We start from the raw sequence: 17219 nt of genomic DNA, 5'->3' as shown, positions 1-17219 counted from the left end.
AGTAAATACTGTGTCTTCCACGAAAGGGTTAGTGAGTAAATATTGTGTCTTCCACGACAGGGTTAGTGAGTAAATACTGTGTCTTCCATGTCTAATTATCATTATAGAAAACATGTCAACATATAGCAAACAATGCGATGACGACAGAATTAGTGAGTAAATACTGTGTCATCCATGTCTAATTATCATTATAGAAAACATGTCAACATATTGCAAACAATGCAGTGACGACAGAATTAGTGAGTAAATACTGTGTCTTCCATGTCTAATTATCATTATAGAAAACATGTCAAAATATTGCAAACAATCCAGTGACGACAGGGTTAGTGAGTAAATACTGTGTCTTCCATGACACGGTTAGTGAGTAAATACTGTCTTCCACAACAGGGTTATTGAGTAAATACTGTGTCTTCCACGACAGGGTTAGTGAGTAAATATTGTGTCTTCCATGTCTAATTATCATTATAGAAAACATGTCAAAATAGTGCAAACAATCCAGTGACGACAGGGTTAGTGAGTAAATACTGTGTCTTCCATGACAGGGTTAGTGAGTAAATACTGTGTCTTCCATGACAGGGTTAGTGAGTAAATACTGTCTTCCATGACAGGGTTAGTGAGTAAATACTTTTTCTTCCATGACAGGGTTAGTGATAAAATACTTTGTCTTCCACGACAGGGTGAGTTAGTGAATACTGTGTCTTCCATGACAGGGTTAGTGAGTAAATACTGTGTCTTCCATGACAGGGTTAGTGAGTAAATACTGTCTTCCATGACAGGGTTAGTGAGTAAATACTGTGTCTTCCATGACAGGGTTAGTGAGTAAATACTGTGTCTTCCATGACAGGGTTAGTGAGAAAATACTGTGTCTTCCACGACAGGGTTAGTGAGTAAATACTGTGTCTTCCACGACAGGGTTAGTGAGTAAATACTGTGTCTTCCACGACAGGGTTAGTGAGTAAATAATGTGTCTTCCATGTCTAATTATCATTATAGAAAACATGTCAAAATATTGCAAACAATCCAGTGACGACAGGGTTAGTGAGTAAATACTTTGTCTTCCATGACAGGGTTAGTGAGTAAATATTGTGTCTTCCATGACAGGGTTAGTGAGTAAATACTGTGTCTTCCACGACAGGGTTAGTGAGTAAATACTGTGTCTTCCACCACAGGGTTAGTGAGTAAGTTTTGTGTCTTTCACGACAAGGTTAGTGAGTAAATACTGTGTCTTCCACGACAGGGTTAGTGAGTAAATACTGTGTCTTCCACGACAGGGTTAGTGAGTAAATACTGTGTCTTCCATGACAGGGTTAGTGAGTAAATACTGTGCCTTCCACGACAGGTTTAGTGAGTAAATATTGTGTCTTCCATGACAGGGTTAGTGAATAAATACTGTGTATTCCATGAAAGGGTTAGTGAGTAAATACTGTGTCTTCCGTGTCAGGGTTAGTGAGTAAATACTGTGTCTTCCATAACAGGGTTAGTGAGTAAATACTGTGTCTTCCATGACAGGTTTAGTGAGTGAATACTGTGTCTTCCACGACAGGGTTAGTGATTAAATACTGTGTCTTCCACGAAAGGGTTAGTGAATAAATACTGTGTCTTCCATGACAGGGTTAGTGAGTAAATACTGTGTCTTCCATGACAGGGTCAGTGAGGAAATATTGTGTCTTCCATGACAGGGTTAGTGAGTAAATACTCTGTCTTCCATGACAGGGTTAGTGAGTAAATACTGTGTCTTCCGTGTCAGGGTTAGTGAGTAAATACTGTGTCTTCCATGAAAGGGTTAATGAGTAAATACTGTGTCTTCCGTGTCAGGGTTAGTGAGTAAATACTGTGTCTTCCATAACAGGGTTAGTGAGTAAATACTGTGTCTTCCATGACAGGGTTAGTGAGTGAATACTGTGTCTTCCACGACAGGGTTAGTGAGTAAATACTGTGTCTACCACGACAGGGTTACTGAATAAATACTGTGTCTTCCATGACAGGGTTAGTGAGTAAATACTGTGTCTTCCACGACAGGGTTAGTGAGGAAATAGTGTGTCTTCCATGACAGGGTTAGTGAGTAAATACTGTGTCTTCCATGACAGGGTTAGTGAGTAAATAATGTGTCTTCCACGACAGCGTTAGTGAGTAAATACTGTGTCTTCCGTGTCAGGGTTAGTGAGTAAATACTGTGTCTTCCATGACAGGGTTAGTGAGTAAATACTGTGTCTTCCATGACAGGGTTAGTGAGTAAATATTGTGTCTTCCATGACAGGGTTAGTGAGTAAATACTGTGTCTTCCACGACAGGGTTAGTGAGTAAATATTTTGTCTTCCACGACGGGGTTAGTGAGTAAATACTGTCTCTTCCATGTCTAATTATCATTATAGAAAACATGTCAAAATATTACAAACAAACCAGTGACGACACGGTTAGTGAGTAAAGACTGTGTCTTCTATGACAGGGTTAGTGAGTAAATACTGTGTCTTCCATGACAGGGTTAGTGAGTAAATACTGTGTCTTCCATGACAGGGTTAGTGAGTAAATACTGTGTCTTCCATGACAGGGTTAGTGAGTAAATACTGTGTCTTCCAAGACAGAGTTAGTGAGTAAATACTGTGTCTTCCACGACAGGGTTAGTCAGTAAATAATGTGTCTTCCATGTCTAATTATCATTATAGAAAACATGTCAAAATATTGCAAACAATCCAGTGACGACAGGGTTAGTGAGTAAATACTCTGTCTTCCACGACAGGGTTAGTGAGTAAATATTGTGTCTTTCATGACAGGGTTAGTGATTAAATACTGTGTCTTCCACGACAGGGTTAGTGAGTAAATATTTTGTCTTCCACGACGGGGTTAGTGAGTAAATACTGTCTCTTCCATGTCTAATTATCATTATAGAAAACATGTCAAAATATTACAAACAAACCAGTGACGACACGGTTAGTGAGTAAAGACTGTGTCTTCTATGACAGGGTTAGTGAGTAAATACTGTGTCTTCCATGACAGGGTTAGTGAGTAAATACTGTGTCTTCCATGACAGGGTTAGTGAGTAAATACTGTGTCTTCCATGACAGGGTTAGTGAGTAAATACTGTGTCTTCCAAGACAGAGTTAGTGAGTAAATACTGTGTCTTCCACGACAGGGTTAGTCAGTAAATAATGTGTCTTCCATGTCTAATTATCATTATAGAAAACATGTCAAAATATTGCAAACAATCCAGTGACGACAGGGTTAGTGAGTAAATACTCTGTCTTCCACGACAGGGTTAGTGAGTAAATATTGTGTCTTCCATGACAGGGTTAGTGAGTAAATACTGTGTCTCCCACGACAGGGTTATTGAGTAAATACTGTGTCTTCCACCACAAGGTTAGTGAGTAAGTATTGTGTCTTTCACGACAAGGTTAGTGAGTAAATAATGTGTCTTCCACGACAGGGTTAGTGAGTAAATATTGTGTCTTCAATGACAGGGTTATTGAGTTAATACTGTGTCTTCCACGACAGGGTTAGTAAATAAATACTGTGTCTTCCACGACAGGGTTATTGAGTAAATATTGTGTCTTCAATGACAGGGTTAGTGAGTAAATACTGTGTCTTCCACGACAGGGTTAGTGAGTAAATACTGTGTCTTCCACGAAAGGGTTAGTGAGTAAACACTGTGTCTTCCACGACAGGGTTAGTGAGTAAATACTGTGTCTTCCATGACAGGGTTAGTGAGTAAATACTGTGTCTTCCACGACAGGGTTAGTGAGTAAATACTGTGTCTTCCGTGACAGGGTTAGTGAGTAAATACTGTGTCTTCCATGACAGGGTTAGTGAGTAAATATTGTGTCTTCCACGACAGGGTTAGTGATTAAATATTGTGTCTTCCATGACAGGGTTAGTGAGTAAATACTGTGTCTTCCACGACAGGGTTAGTGAGTAAATACTGTGTCTTCCATGACAGGGTTAGTGAGTAAATACTGTCTTCCATGACAGGGTTAGTGAGTAAATACTTTTTCTTCCATGACAGGGTTAGTGATAAAATACTTTGTCTTCCACGACAGGGTGAGTTAGTGAATACTGTGTCTTCCATGACAGGGTTAGTGAGTAAATACTGTGTCTTCCATGACAGGGTTAGTGAGTAAATACTGTCTTCCATGACAGGGTTAGTGAGTAAATACTGTGTCTTCCATGACAGGGTTAGTGAGTAAATACTGTGTCTTCCATGACAGGGTTAGTGAGAAAATACTGTGTCTTCCACGACAGGGTTAGTGAGTAAATACTGTGTCTTCCACGACAGGGTTAGTGAGTAAATACTGTGTCTTCCACGACAGGGTTAGTGAGTAAATAATGTGTCCTCCATGTCTAATTATCATTATAGAAAACATGTCAAAATATTGCAAACAATCCAGTGACGACAGGGTTAGTGAGTAAATACTTTGTCTTCCATGACAGGGTTAGTGAGTAAATATTGTGTCTTCCATGACAGGGTTAGTGAGTAAATACTGTGTCTTCCACGACAGGGTTAGTGAGTAAATACTGTGTCTTCCACCACAGGGTTAGTGAGTAAGTTTTGTGTCTTTCACGACAAGGTTAGTGAGTAAATACTGTGTCTTCCACGACAGGGTTAGTGAGTAAATACTGTGTCTTCCACGACAGGGTTAGTGAGTAAATACTGTGTCTTCCATGACAGGTTTAGTGAGTAAATACTCTGCCTTCCAAGACAGAGTTAGTGAGTAAATACTGTGTCTTCCACGACAGGTTTAGTGAGTAAATATTGTGTCTTCCATGACAGGGTTAGTGAATAAATACTGTGTATTCCATGAAAGGGTTAGTGAGTAAATACTGTGTCTTCCGTGTCAGGGTTAGTGAGTAAATACTGTGTCTTCCATAACAGGGTTAGTGAGTAAATACTGTGTCTTCCATGACAGGTTTAGTGAGTGAATACTGTGTCTTCCACGACAGGGTTAGTGATTAAATACTGTGTCTTCCACGAAAGGGTTAGTGAATAAATACTGTGTCTTCCATGACAGGGTTAGTGAGTAAATACTCTGTCTTCCATGACAGGGTTAGTGAGTAAATACTGTGTCTTCCGTGTCAGGGTTAGTGAGTAAATACTGTGTCTTCCATGACAGGGTTAGTGAGTAAATACTGTGTCTTCCATGAAAGGGTTAATGAGTAAATACTGTGTCTTCCGTGTCAGGGTTAGTGAGTAAATACTGTGTCTTCCATAACAGGGTTAGTGAGTAAATACTGTGTCTTCCATGACAGGGTTAGTGAGTGAATACTGTGTCTTCCACGACAGGGTTAGTGAGTAAATACTGTGTCTACAACGACAGCGTTACTGAATAAATACTGTGTCTTCCATGACAGGGTTAGTGAGTAAATACTGTGTCTTCCACGACAGAGTTAGTGAGTAAATACTGTGTCTTCCACGACAGGTTTAGTGAGTAAATATTGTGTCTTCCATGACAGGGTTAGTGAATAAATACTGTGTATTCCATGAAAGGGTTAGTGAGTAAATACTGTGTCTTCCGTGTCAGGGTTAGTGAGTAAATACTGTGTCTTCCATAACAGGGTTAGTGAGTAAATACTGTGTCTTCCATGACAGGTTTAGTGAGTGAATACTGTGTCTTCCACGACAGGGTTAGTGATTAAATACTGTGTCTTCCACGAAAGGGTTAGTGAATAAATACTGTGTCTTCCATGACAGGGTTAGTGAGTAAATACTCTGTCTTCCATGACAGGGTTAGTGAGTAAATACTGTGTCTTCCGTGTCAGGGTTAGTGAGTAAATACTGTGTCTTCCATGACAGGGTTAGTGAGTAAATACTGTGTCTTCCATGAAAGGGTTAATGAGTAAATACTGTGTCTTCCGTGTCAGGGTTAGTGAGTAAATACTGTGTCTTCCCTAACAGGGTTAGTGAGTAAATACTGTGTCTTCCATGACAGGGTTAGTGAGTGAATACTGTGTCTTCCACGACAGGGTTAGTGAGTAAATACTGTGTCTACCACGACAGGGTTACTGAATAAATACTGTGTCTTCCATGACAGGGTTAGTGAGTAAATACTGTGTCTTCCACGACAGGGTTAGTGAGGAAATAGTGTGTCTTCCATGACAGGGTTAGTGAGTAAATACTGTGTCTTCCATGACAGGGTTAGTGAGTAAATAATGTGTCTTCCACGACAGCGTTAGTGAGTAAATACTGTGTCTTCCGTGTCAGGGTTAGTGAGTAAATACTGTGTCTTCCATGACAGGGTTAGTGAGTGAATACTGTGTCTTCCACGACAGGGTTAGTGAGTAAATACTGTGTCTTCCATGACAGGGTTAGTTAGTAAATATTGTGTCTTCCATGACAGGGTTAGTGATTAAATACTGTGTCTTCCACGACAGGGTTAGTGAGTAAATATTTTGTCTTCCACGACGGGGTTAGTGAGTAAATACTGTCTCTTCCATGTCTAATTATCATTATAGAAAACATGTAAAAATATTACAAACAAACCAGTGACGACACGGTTAGTGAGTAAAGACTGTGTCTTCTATGACAGGGTTAGTGAGTAAATACTGTGTCTTCCATGACAGGGTTAGTGAGTAAATACTGTGTCTTCCATGACAGGGTTAGTGAGTAAATACTGTGTCTTCCATGACAGGGTTAGTGAGTAAATACTGTGTCTTCCAAGACAGAGTTAGTGAGTAAATACTGTGTCTTCCACGACAGGGTTAGTCAGTAAATAATGTGTCTTCCATGTCTAATTATCATTATAGAAAACATGTCAAAATATTGCAAACAATCCAGTGACGACAGGGTTAGTGAGTAAATACTCTGTCTTCCACGACAGGGTTAGTGAGTAAATATTGTGTCTTCCATGACAGGGTTAGTGATTAAATACCGTGTCTTCCACGACAGGGTTAGTGAGTAAATATTTTGTCTTCCACGACGGGGTTAGTGAGTAAATACTGTCTCTTCCATGTCTAATTATCATTATAGAAAACATGTCAAAATATTACAAACAAACCAGTGACGACACGGTTAGTGAGTAAAGACTGTGTCTTCTATGACAGGGTTAGTGAGTAAATACTGTGTCTTCCATGACAAGGTTAGTGAGTAAATACTGTGTCTTCCATGACAGGGTTAGTGAGTAAATACTGTGTCTTCCATGACAGGGTTAGTGAGTAAATACTGTGTCTTCCATGACAGGGTTAGTGAGTAAATATTGTGTCTTCCACGACAGGGTTAGTGATTAAATATTGTGTCTTCCATGACATGGTTAGTGAGTAAATACTGTGTCTTCCACGACAGGGTTAGTGAGTAAATACTTTGTCTGCCATGAGAGGGTTAGTGAGTAAACACTGTGTCTTCCACGACAAGGTTGGTGAGTAAATACTGTGTCTTCCCTGTCTAATTATCATTATAGAAAACATGTGAAAATATTGCAAACAATCCATTGACGACAGGGTTAGTGAGTAAATACTGTGTCTTCCATGACAGGGTTAGTGAGTAAATACCGTGTCTTCCACGACAAGGTTAGTGAGTAAATACTGTGTCTTCCATGACAGGGTTAGTGAGTAAATACTGTGTCTTCCACGACAGGGTTAGTGAGTAAATATTGTGTCTTCCATGACAGGGTTAGTGAGAAAATACTGTGTCTTCCATGTCTAATTATCATTATAGAAAACATGTCTAAATATTACAAACAATCCAGTGACGACAGGGTTAGTGAGTAAATACTGTGTCTTCCATGACAGGGTTAGTGAGTAAATACTGTGTCTTCCATGACAGGGTTAGTGAGTAAATACTGTGCCTTCCACGACAGGGTTAGTGACTTAATACTGTGTCTTCCATGACAGGGTTAGTGAGTAAATACTGTGTCTTCCACGACAGGGTTAGTGAGTAAATAATGTGTCTTCCATGTCTAATTATCATTATAGAAAACATGTCAAAATATTGCAAACAATCCAGTGACGACAGGGTTAGTGAGTAAATACTGTGTCTTCCACGACAGGGTTTGTGAGTAAATATTGTGTCTTCCATGACAGGGTTAGTGAGTAAATACTGTGTCTCCCACGACAGGGTTATTGAGTAAATACTCTGTCTTCCACCACAGGGTTAGTGAGTAAGTATTGCGTCTTTCACGACAAGGTTAGTGAGTAAATAATGTGTCTTCCACGACAGGGTTAGAGAGTAAATATTGTGTCTTCAATGACAGGGTTATTGAGTTAATACTCTGTCTTCCACGACAGGGTTAGTGAGTAAATATTGTGTCTTCAATGACAGGGTTAGTGAGTAAATACTGTGTCTTCCACGACAGGGTTAGTGAGTAAATACTGTGTCTTCCAAGACAGAGTTAGTGATTAAATACCGTGTCTTCCACGACAGGGTTAGTGAGTAAATATTTTGTCTTCCACGACGGGGTTAGTGAGTAAATACTGTCTCTTCCATGTCTAATTATCATTATAGAAAACATGTCAAAATATTACAAACAAACCAGTGACGACACGGTTAGTGAGTAAAGACTGTGTCTTCTATGACAGGGTTAGTGAGTAAATACTGTGTCTTCCATGACAAGGTTAGTGAGTAAATACTGTGTCTTCCATGACAGGGTTAGTGAGTAAATACTGTGTCTTCCAAGACAGAGTTAGTGAGTAAATACTGTGTCTTCCACGACAGGGTTAGTCAGTAAATAATGTGTCTTCCATGTCTAATTATCATTATAGAAAACATGTCAAAATATTGCAAACAATCCAGTGACGACAGGGTTAGTGAGTAAATACTCTGTCTTCCACGACAGGGTTAGTGAGTAAATATTGTGTCTTCCATGACAGGGTTAGTGATTAAATACCGTGTCTTCCACGACAGGGTTAGTGAGTAAATATTTTGTCTTCCACGACGGGGTTAGTGAGTAAATACTGTCTCTTCCATGTCTAATTATCATTATAGAAAACATGTCAAAATATTACAAACAAACCAGTGACGACACGGTTAGTGAGTAAAGACTGTGTCTTCTATGACAGGGTTAGTGAGTAAATACTGTGTCTTCCATGACAAGGTTAGTGAGTAAATACTGTGTCTTCCATGACAGGGTTAGTGAGTAAATACTGTGTCTTCCATGACAGGGTTAGTGAGTAAATACTGTGTCTTCCATGACAGGGTTAGTGAGTAAATATTGTGTCTTCCACGACAGGGTTAGTGATTAAATATTGTGTCTTCCATGACATGGTTAGTGAGTAAATACTGTGTCTTCCACGACAGGGTTAGTGAGTAAATACTTTGTCTGCCATGAGAGGGTTAGTGAGTAAACACTGTGTCTTCCACGACAAGGTTGGTGAGTAAATACTGTGTCTTCCCTGTCTAATTATCATTATAGAAAACATGTGAAAATATTGCAAACAATCCATTGACGACAGGGTTAGTGAGTAAATACTGTGTCTTCCATGACAGGGTTAGTGAGTAAATACCGTGTCTTCCACGACAAGGTTAGTGAGTAAATACTGTGTCTTCCATGACAGGGTTAGTGAGTAAATACTGTGTCTTCCACGACAGGGTTAGTGAGTAAATATTGTGTCTTCCATGACAGGGTTAGTGAGAAAATACTGTGTCTTCCATGTCTAATTATCATTATAGAAAACATGTCTAAATATTACAAACAATCCAGTGACGACAGGGTTAGTGAGTAAATACTGTGTCTTCCATGACAGGGTTAGTGAGTAAATACTGTGTCTTCCATGACAGGGTTAGTGAGTAAATACTGTGCCTTCCACGACAGGGTTAGTGACTTAATACTGTGTCTTCCATGACAGGGTTAGTGAGTAAATACTGTGTCTTCCACGACAGGGTTAGTGAGTAAATAATGTGTCTTCCATGTCTAATTATCATTATAGAAAACATGTCAAAATATTGCAAACAATCCAGTGACGACAGGGTTAGTGAGTAAATACTGTGTCTTCCACGACAGGGTTTGTGAGTAAATATTGTGTCTTCCATGACAGGGTTAGTGAGTAAATACTGTGTCTCCCACGACAGGGTTATTGAGTAAATACTCTGTCTTCCACCACAGGGTTAGTGAGTAAGTATTGCGTCTTTCACGACAAGGTTAGTGAGTAAATAATGTGTCTTCCACGACAGGGTTAGAGAGTAAATATTGTGTCTTCAATGACAGGGTTATTGAGTTAATACTCTGTCTTCCACGACAGGGTTAGTGAGTAAATATTGTGTCTTCAATGACAGGGTTAGTGAGTAAATACTGTGTCTTCCACGACAGGGTTAGTGAGTAAATACTGTGTCTTCCAAGACAGAGTTAGTGATTAAATACCGTGTCTTCCACGACAGGGTTAGTGAGTAAATATTTTGTCTTCCACGACGGGGTTAGTGAGTAAATACTGTCTCTTCCATGTCTAATTATCATTATAGAAAACATGTCAAAATATTACAAACAAACCAGTGACGACACGGTTAGTGAGTAAAGACTGTGTCTTCTATGACAGGGTTAGTGAGTAAATACTGTGTCTTCCATGACAAGGTTAGTGAGTAAATACTGTGTCTTCCATGACAGGGTTAGTGAGTAAATACTGTGTCTTCCATGACAGGGTTAGTGAGTAAATACTGTGTCTTCCATGACAGGGTTAGTGAGTAAATATTGTGTCTTCCACGACAGGGTTAGTGATTAAATATTGTGTCTTCCATGACATGGTTAGTGAGTAAATACTGTGTCTTCCACGACAGGGTTAGTGAGTAAATACTTTGTCTGCCATGAGAGGGTTAGTGAGTAAACACTGTGTCTTCCACGACAAGGTTGGTGAGTAAATACTGTGTCTTCCCTGTCTAATTATCATTATAGAAAACATGTGAAAATATTGCAAACAATCCATTGACGACAGGGTTAGTGAGTAAATACTGTGTCTTCCATGACAGGGTTAGTGAGTAAATACCGTGTCTTCCACGACAAGGTTAGTGAGTAAATACTGTGTCTTCCATGACAGGGTTAGTGAGTAAATACTGTGTCTTCCACGACAGGGTTAGTGAGTAAATATTGTGTCTTCCATGACAGGGTTAGTGAGAAAATACTGTGTCTTCCATGTCTAATTATCATTATAGAAAACATGTCTAAATATTACAAACAATCCAGTGACGACAGGGTTAGTGAGTAAATACTGTGTCTTCCATGACAGGGTTAGTGAGTAAATACTGTGTCTTCCATGACAGGGTTAGTGAGTAAATACTGTGCCTTCCACGACAGGGTTAGTGACTTAATACTGTGTCTTCCATGACAGGGTTAGTGAGTAAATACTGTGTCTTCCACGACAGGGTTAGTGAGTAAATAATGTGTCTTCCATGTCTAATTATCATTATAGAAAACATGTCAAAATATTGCAAACAATCCAGTGACGACAGGGTTAGTGAGTAAATACTGTGTCTTCCACGACAGGGTTTGTGAGTAAATATTGTGTCTTCCATGACAGGGTTAGTGAGTAAATACTGTGTCTCCCACGACAGGGTTATTGAGTAAATACTCTGTCTTCCACCACAGGGTTAGTGAGTAAGTATTGCGTCTTTCACGACAAGGTTAGTGAGTAAATAATGTGTCTTCCACGACAGGGTTAGAGAGTAAATATTGTGTCTTCAATGACAGGGTTATTGAGTTAATACTCTGTCTTCCACGACAGGGTTAGTGAGTAAATATTGTGTCTTCAATGACAGGGTTAGTGAGTAAATACTGTGTCTTCCACGACAGGGTTAGTGAGTAAATACTGTGTCTTCCATGAAAGGGTTAGTGAGTAAACACTGTGTCTTCCACGACAGGGTGAGTGAGTAAATACTGTGTCTTCCATGACAGGGTTAGTGAGTAAATACTGTGTCTTCCACGACAGGGTTAGTGAGTAAATACTGTGTCTTCCGTGACAGGGTTAGTGAGTAAATACTGTGTCTTCCATGACAGGGTTAGTGAGTAAATCTTGTGTCTTCCATGACAGGGTTAGTGATTACATACTGTGTCTTCCATGACAGGGTTAGTGAGTAAATACTGTGTCTTCCACGACAGGGTTAGTGAGTAAATACTTTGTCTGCCATGAGAGGGTTAGTGAGTAAACACTGTGTCTTCCACGACAGGGTTGGTGAGTGAATACTGTGTCTTCCCTGTCTAATTATCATTATAGAAAACATGTCAAAATATTGCAAACAATCCAGTGACGACAGGGTTTGTGAGTAAATACTGTGTCTTCCATGACAGGGTTAGTGAGTAAATATTGTGTCTTCCATGACAGGGTTAGTGAGTAAATAATGTGTCTTCCACGACAGCGTTAGTGAGCAAATACTGTGTCTTCCATGAAAGGGTTAGTGAGTAAACACTGTGTCTTCCACGACAGGGTTAGTGAGTAAATACTGTGTCTTCCATGACAGGGTTAGTGAGTAAACACTGTATCTTCCACGACAGGGTTAGTGAGTAAATACTGTGTCTTCCGTGACAGGGTTAGTGAGTAAATACTGTGTCTTCCATGACAGGGTTAGTGAGTAAATATTGTGTCTTCCACGACAGGGTTAGTGATTAAATACTGTGTCTTCAATGACAGGGTTAGTGAGGAAATACTGTGTCTTCCACGAAAGGGTTAGTGAGTAAATACTTTGTCTTCCATGAGAGGGTTAGTGAGTAAACACTGTGTCTTCCATGACAGGGTTAGTGAGTGAATACTGTGTCTTCCATGACAGGGTTAGTGAGTATATACTGTGTCTTCCACGACAGGGTTAGTGAATAAATACTGTGTCTTCCATGACAGGGTTAGTGAGTAAATACTGTGTCTTCCATGACAGGGTTAGTGAGTAAATACTGTGTCTTCCATGACAGGGTTAGTGAGTAAATAATGTGTCTTCCACGACAGCGTTAGTGAGTAAATACTGTGTCTTCCATGACAAGGTTAGTGAGTAAATATTGTGTCTTCCATGACAGGGTTAGTGAGTAAATACCTTTTCTTCCATGACAGGGTTAGTGATTAAATACTTTGTCTTCCACGACAGGGTGAGTTAGTGAATACTGTGTCTTCCATGACAGGGTTAGTGAGTAAATACCGTGTATTCCATGACAGGGTTAGTGAGTAAATACTGTGTCTTCCATGACAGGGTTAGTGAGTAAATACTGTGTCTTCCACGACAGGGTTATTGAGTAAATATTGTGTCTTCCATGACAGGGTTAGTGAGAAAATACTGTGTCTTCCATGTCTAATTATCATTATAGAAAACATGTCTAAATATTACAAACAATCCAGTGACGACAGGGTTAGTGAGTAAACACTGTGTCTTCCATGACAGGGTTAGTGATTACATACTGTGTCTTCCATGACAGGGTTAGTGAGTAAATACTGTGTCTTCCACGACAGGGTTAGTGAGTAAATACTTTGTCTGCCATGAGAGGGTTAGTGAGTAAACACTGTGTCTTCCACGACAGGGTTGGTGAGTGAATACTGTGTCTTCCCTGTCTAATTATCATTATAGAAAACATGTCAAAATATTGCAAACAATCCAGTGACGACAGGGTTTGTGAGTAAATACTGTATCTTCCATGACAGGGTTAGTGAGTAAATATTGTGTCTTCCATGACAGGGTTAGTGAGTAAATAATGTGTCTTCCACGACAGCGTTAGTGAGCAAATACTGTGTCTTCCATGAAAGGGTTAGTGAGTAAAGACTGTGTCTTCCACGACAGGGTTAGTGAGTAAATACTGTGTCTTCCATGACAGGGTTAGTGAGTAAACACTGTATCTTCCACGACAGGGTTAGTGAGTAAATACTGTGTCTTCCGTGACAGGGTTAGTGAGTAAATACTGTGTCTTCCATGACAGGGTTAGTGAGTAAATATTGTGTCTTCCACGACAGGGTTAGTGATTAAATACTGTGTCTTCAATGACAGGGTTAGTGAGGAAATACTGTGTCTTCCACGAAAGGGTTAGTGAGTAAATACTTTGTCTTCCATGAGAGGGTTAGTGAGTAAACACTGTGTCTTCCATGACAGGGTTAGTGAGTGAATACTGTGTCTTCCATGACAGGGTTAGTGAGTATATACTGTGTCTTCCACGACAGGGTTAGTGAATAAATACTGTGTCTTCCATGACAGGGTTAGTGAGTAAATACTGTGTCTTCCATGACAGGGTTAGTGAGTAAATACTTTTTCTTCCATGAAAGGGTTAGTGATTAAATACTTTGTCTTCCACGACAGGGTGAGTTATTGAATACTGTGTCTTCCATGACAGGGTTAGTGAGTAAATACCTTTTCTTCCATGACAGGGTTAGTGATTAAATACTTTGTCTTCCACGACAGGGTGAGTTAGTGAATACTGTGTCTTCCATGACAGGGTTAGTGAGTAAATACCGTGTATTCCATGACAGGGTTAGTGAGTAAATACTGTGTCTTCCATGACAGGGTTAGTGAGTAAATACTGTGTCTTCCACGACAGGGTTATTGAGTAAATATTGTGTCTTCCATGACAGGGTTAGTGAGAAAATACTGTGTCTTCCATGTATAATTATCATTATAGAAAACATGTCTAAATATTACAAACAATCCACTGACGACAGGGTTAGTGAGTAAATACTGTGTCTTCCATGACAGGGTTAGTGAGTAAATATTGTGTCTTCCATGACAGGGTTAGTGAGTAAATACTGTGCCTTCCACGACAGGGTTATTGAGTAAATACTGTGTCTTCCATGACAGGGTTAGTGAGTAAATACTGTGTCTTCCACGACAGGGTTAGTGAGTAAATAATGTGTCTTCCATGTCTAATTATCATTATAGAAAACATGTCAAAATATTACAAACAATCCAGTGACGACAGGGTTAGTGAGTAAATACTGTGTCTTCCACGACAGGGTTAGTGAGTAAATATTGTGTCTTCCATGACAGGGTTAGTGAGTAAATACTGTGTCTCCCACGACAGGGTTATTGAGTAAATACTGTGTCTTCCACCACAAGGTTAGTGAGTAAGTATTGTGTCTTTCACGACAAGGTTAGTGAGTAAATAATGTGTCTTCCACGACAGGGTTAGTGAGTAAATATTGTGTCTTCACTGACAGGGTTATTGAGTTAATACTGTGTCTTACACGACAGGGTTATTGAGTAAATATTGTGTCTTCAATGACAGGGTTAGTGAGTAAATACTGTGTCTTCCACGACAGGGTTAGTGATTAAATACTGTGTCTTCCACGACAGGGTTATTGACTAAATATTGTGTCTTCAATGACAGGGTTAGTGAGTAAATACTGTGTCTTCCACGACAGGGTTAGTGATTAAATACTGTGTCTTCCACGAAAGGGTTAGTGAGTAAACACTGTGTCTTCCACGACAGGGTTAGTGAGTAAATACTGTGTCTTCCATGACAGGGTTAGTGAGTAAATACTGTGTCTTCCACGACAGCGTTAGTGAGTAAATACTGTGTCTTCCGTGACAGGGTTAGTGAGTAAATACTGTGTCTTCCATGACAGGGTTAGTGAGTAAATATTGTGTCTTCCACGACAGGGTTAGTGATTAAATACTCTGTCTTCCACGACAGGGTTAGTGAGTAAATACTGTCTCTTCCACTATAGGGTTAGTGAGTAAATACTTTGTCTGCCATGAGAGGGTTAGTGACTAAACACTGTGTCTTCCACGACAGGGTTGGTGAGTAAATACTGTGTCTTCCATGTCTAATTATCATTATAGAAAACATGTGAAAATATTGCAAACAATCCAGTGACGACAGGGTTAGTGAGTAAATACTGTGTCTTCCATGACAGGGTTAGTGAGTAAATACCGTGTCTTCCACGACAAGGTTAGTGAGTAAATACTGTGTCTTCCATGACAGGGTTAGTGAGTAAATACTGTGTCTTCCACGACAGGGTTAGTGATTAAATATTGTGTCTTCCATGACAGGGTTAGTGAGTATATACTGTGTCTTCCACGACAGGGTTAGTGAATAAATACTGTGTCTTCCATGACAGGGTTAGTGAGTAAATACTGTGTCTTCCATGACAGGGTTAGTGAGTAAATACTTTTTCTTCCATGAAAGGGTTAGTGATTAAATACTTTGTCTTCCACGACAGGGTGAGTTATTGAATACTGTGTCTTCCATGACAGGGTTAGTGAGTAAATACCTTTTCTTCCATGACAGGGTTAGTGATTAAATACTTTGTCTTCCACGACAGGGTGAGTTAGTGAATACTGTGTCTTCCATGACAGGGTTAGTGAGTAAATACCGTGTATTCCATGACAGGGTTAGTGAGTAAATACTGTGTCTTCCATGACAGGGTTAGTGAGTAAATACTGTGTCTTCCACGACAGGGTTATTGAGTAAATATTGTGTCTTCCATGACAGGGTTAGTGAGAAAATACTGTGTCTTCCATGTATAATTATCATTATAGAAAACATGTCTAAATATTACAAACAATCCAGTGACGACAGGGTTAGTGAGTAAATACTGTGTCTTCCATGACAGGGTTAGTGAGTAAATATTGTGTCTTCCATGACAGGGTTAGTGAGTAAATACTGTGCCTTCCACGACAGGGTTATTGAGTAAATACTGTGTCTTCCATGACAGGGTTAGTGAGTAAATACTGTGTCTTCCACGACAGGGTTAGTGAGTAAATAATGTGTCTTCCATGTCTAATTATCATTATAGAAAACATGTCAAAATATTACAAACAATCCAGTGACGACAGGGTTAGTGAGTAAATACTGTGTCTTCCACGACAGGGTTAGTGAGTAAATATTGTGTCTTCCATGACAGGGTTAGTGAGTAAATACTGTGTCTCCCACGACAGGGTTATTGAGTAAATACTGTGTCTTCCACCACAAGGTTAGTGAGTAAGTATTGTGTCTTTCACGACAAGGTTAGTGAGTAAATAATGTGTCTTCCACGACAGGGTTAGTGAGTAAATATTGTGTCTTCACTGACAGGGTTATTGAGTTAATACTGTGTCTTCCACGACAGGGTTATTGAGTAAATATTGTGTCTTCAATGACAGGGTTAGTGAGTAAATACTGTGTCTTCCACGACAGGGTTAGTGATTAAATACTGTGTCTTCCACGACAGGGTTATTGACTAAATATTGTGTCTTCAATGACAGGGTTAGTGAGTAAATACTGTGTCTTCCACGACAGGGTTAGTGATTAAATACTGTGTCTTCCACGAAAGGGTTAGTGAGTAAACACTGTGTCTTCCACGACAGGGTTAGTGAGTAAATACTGTGTCTTCCATGACAGGGTTAGTGAGTAAATACTGTGTCTTCCACGACA

General features: G+C 39.7%; 1 protein-coding gene across 1 annotated transcript in view; it reads right to left on the bottom strand.

Moving 5' to 3' along the window:
• Nucleotides 1-17219, bottom strand: part of LOC124128800 — a 121038-nt gene that overhangs the window by 55551 nt on the left and 48268 nt on the right. The window lies entirely within an intron of this gene.

This window comes from Haliotis rufescens, unplaced genomic scaffold (genome assembly GCF_023055435.1).
Source record: "Haliotis rufescens isolate VD_foot unplaced genomic scaffold, xgHalRufe1.0.p SCAF_145, whole genome shotgun sequence".
NCBI lineage: Eukaryota > Metazoa > Mollusca > Gastropoda > Lepetellida > Haliotidae > Haliotis > Haliotis rufescens.
The sequence above is the reverse complement of the archived record's forward strand: the minus strand, read 5'-3'. Positions and strand labels throughout refer to the sequence as shown.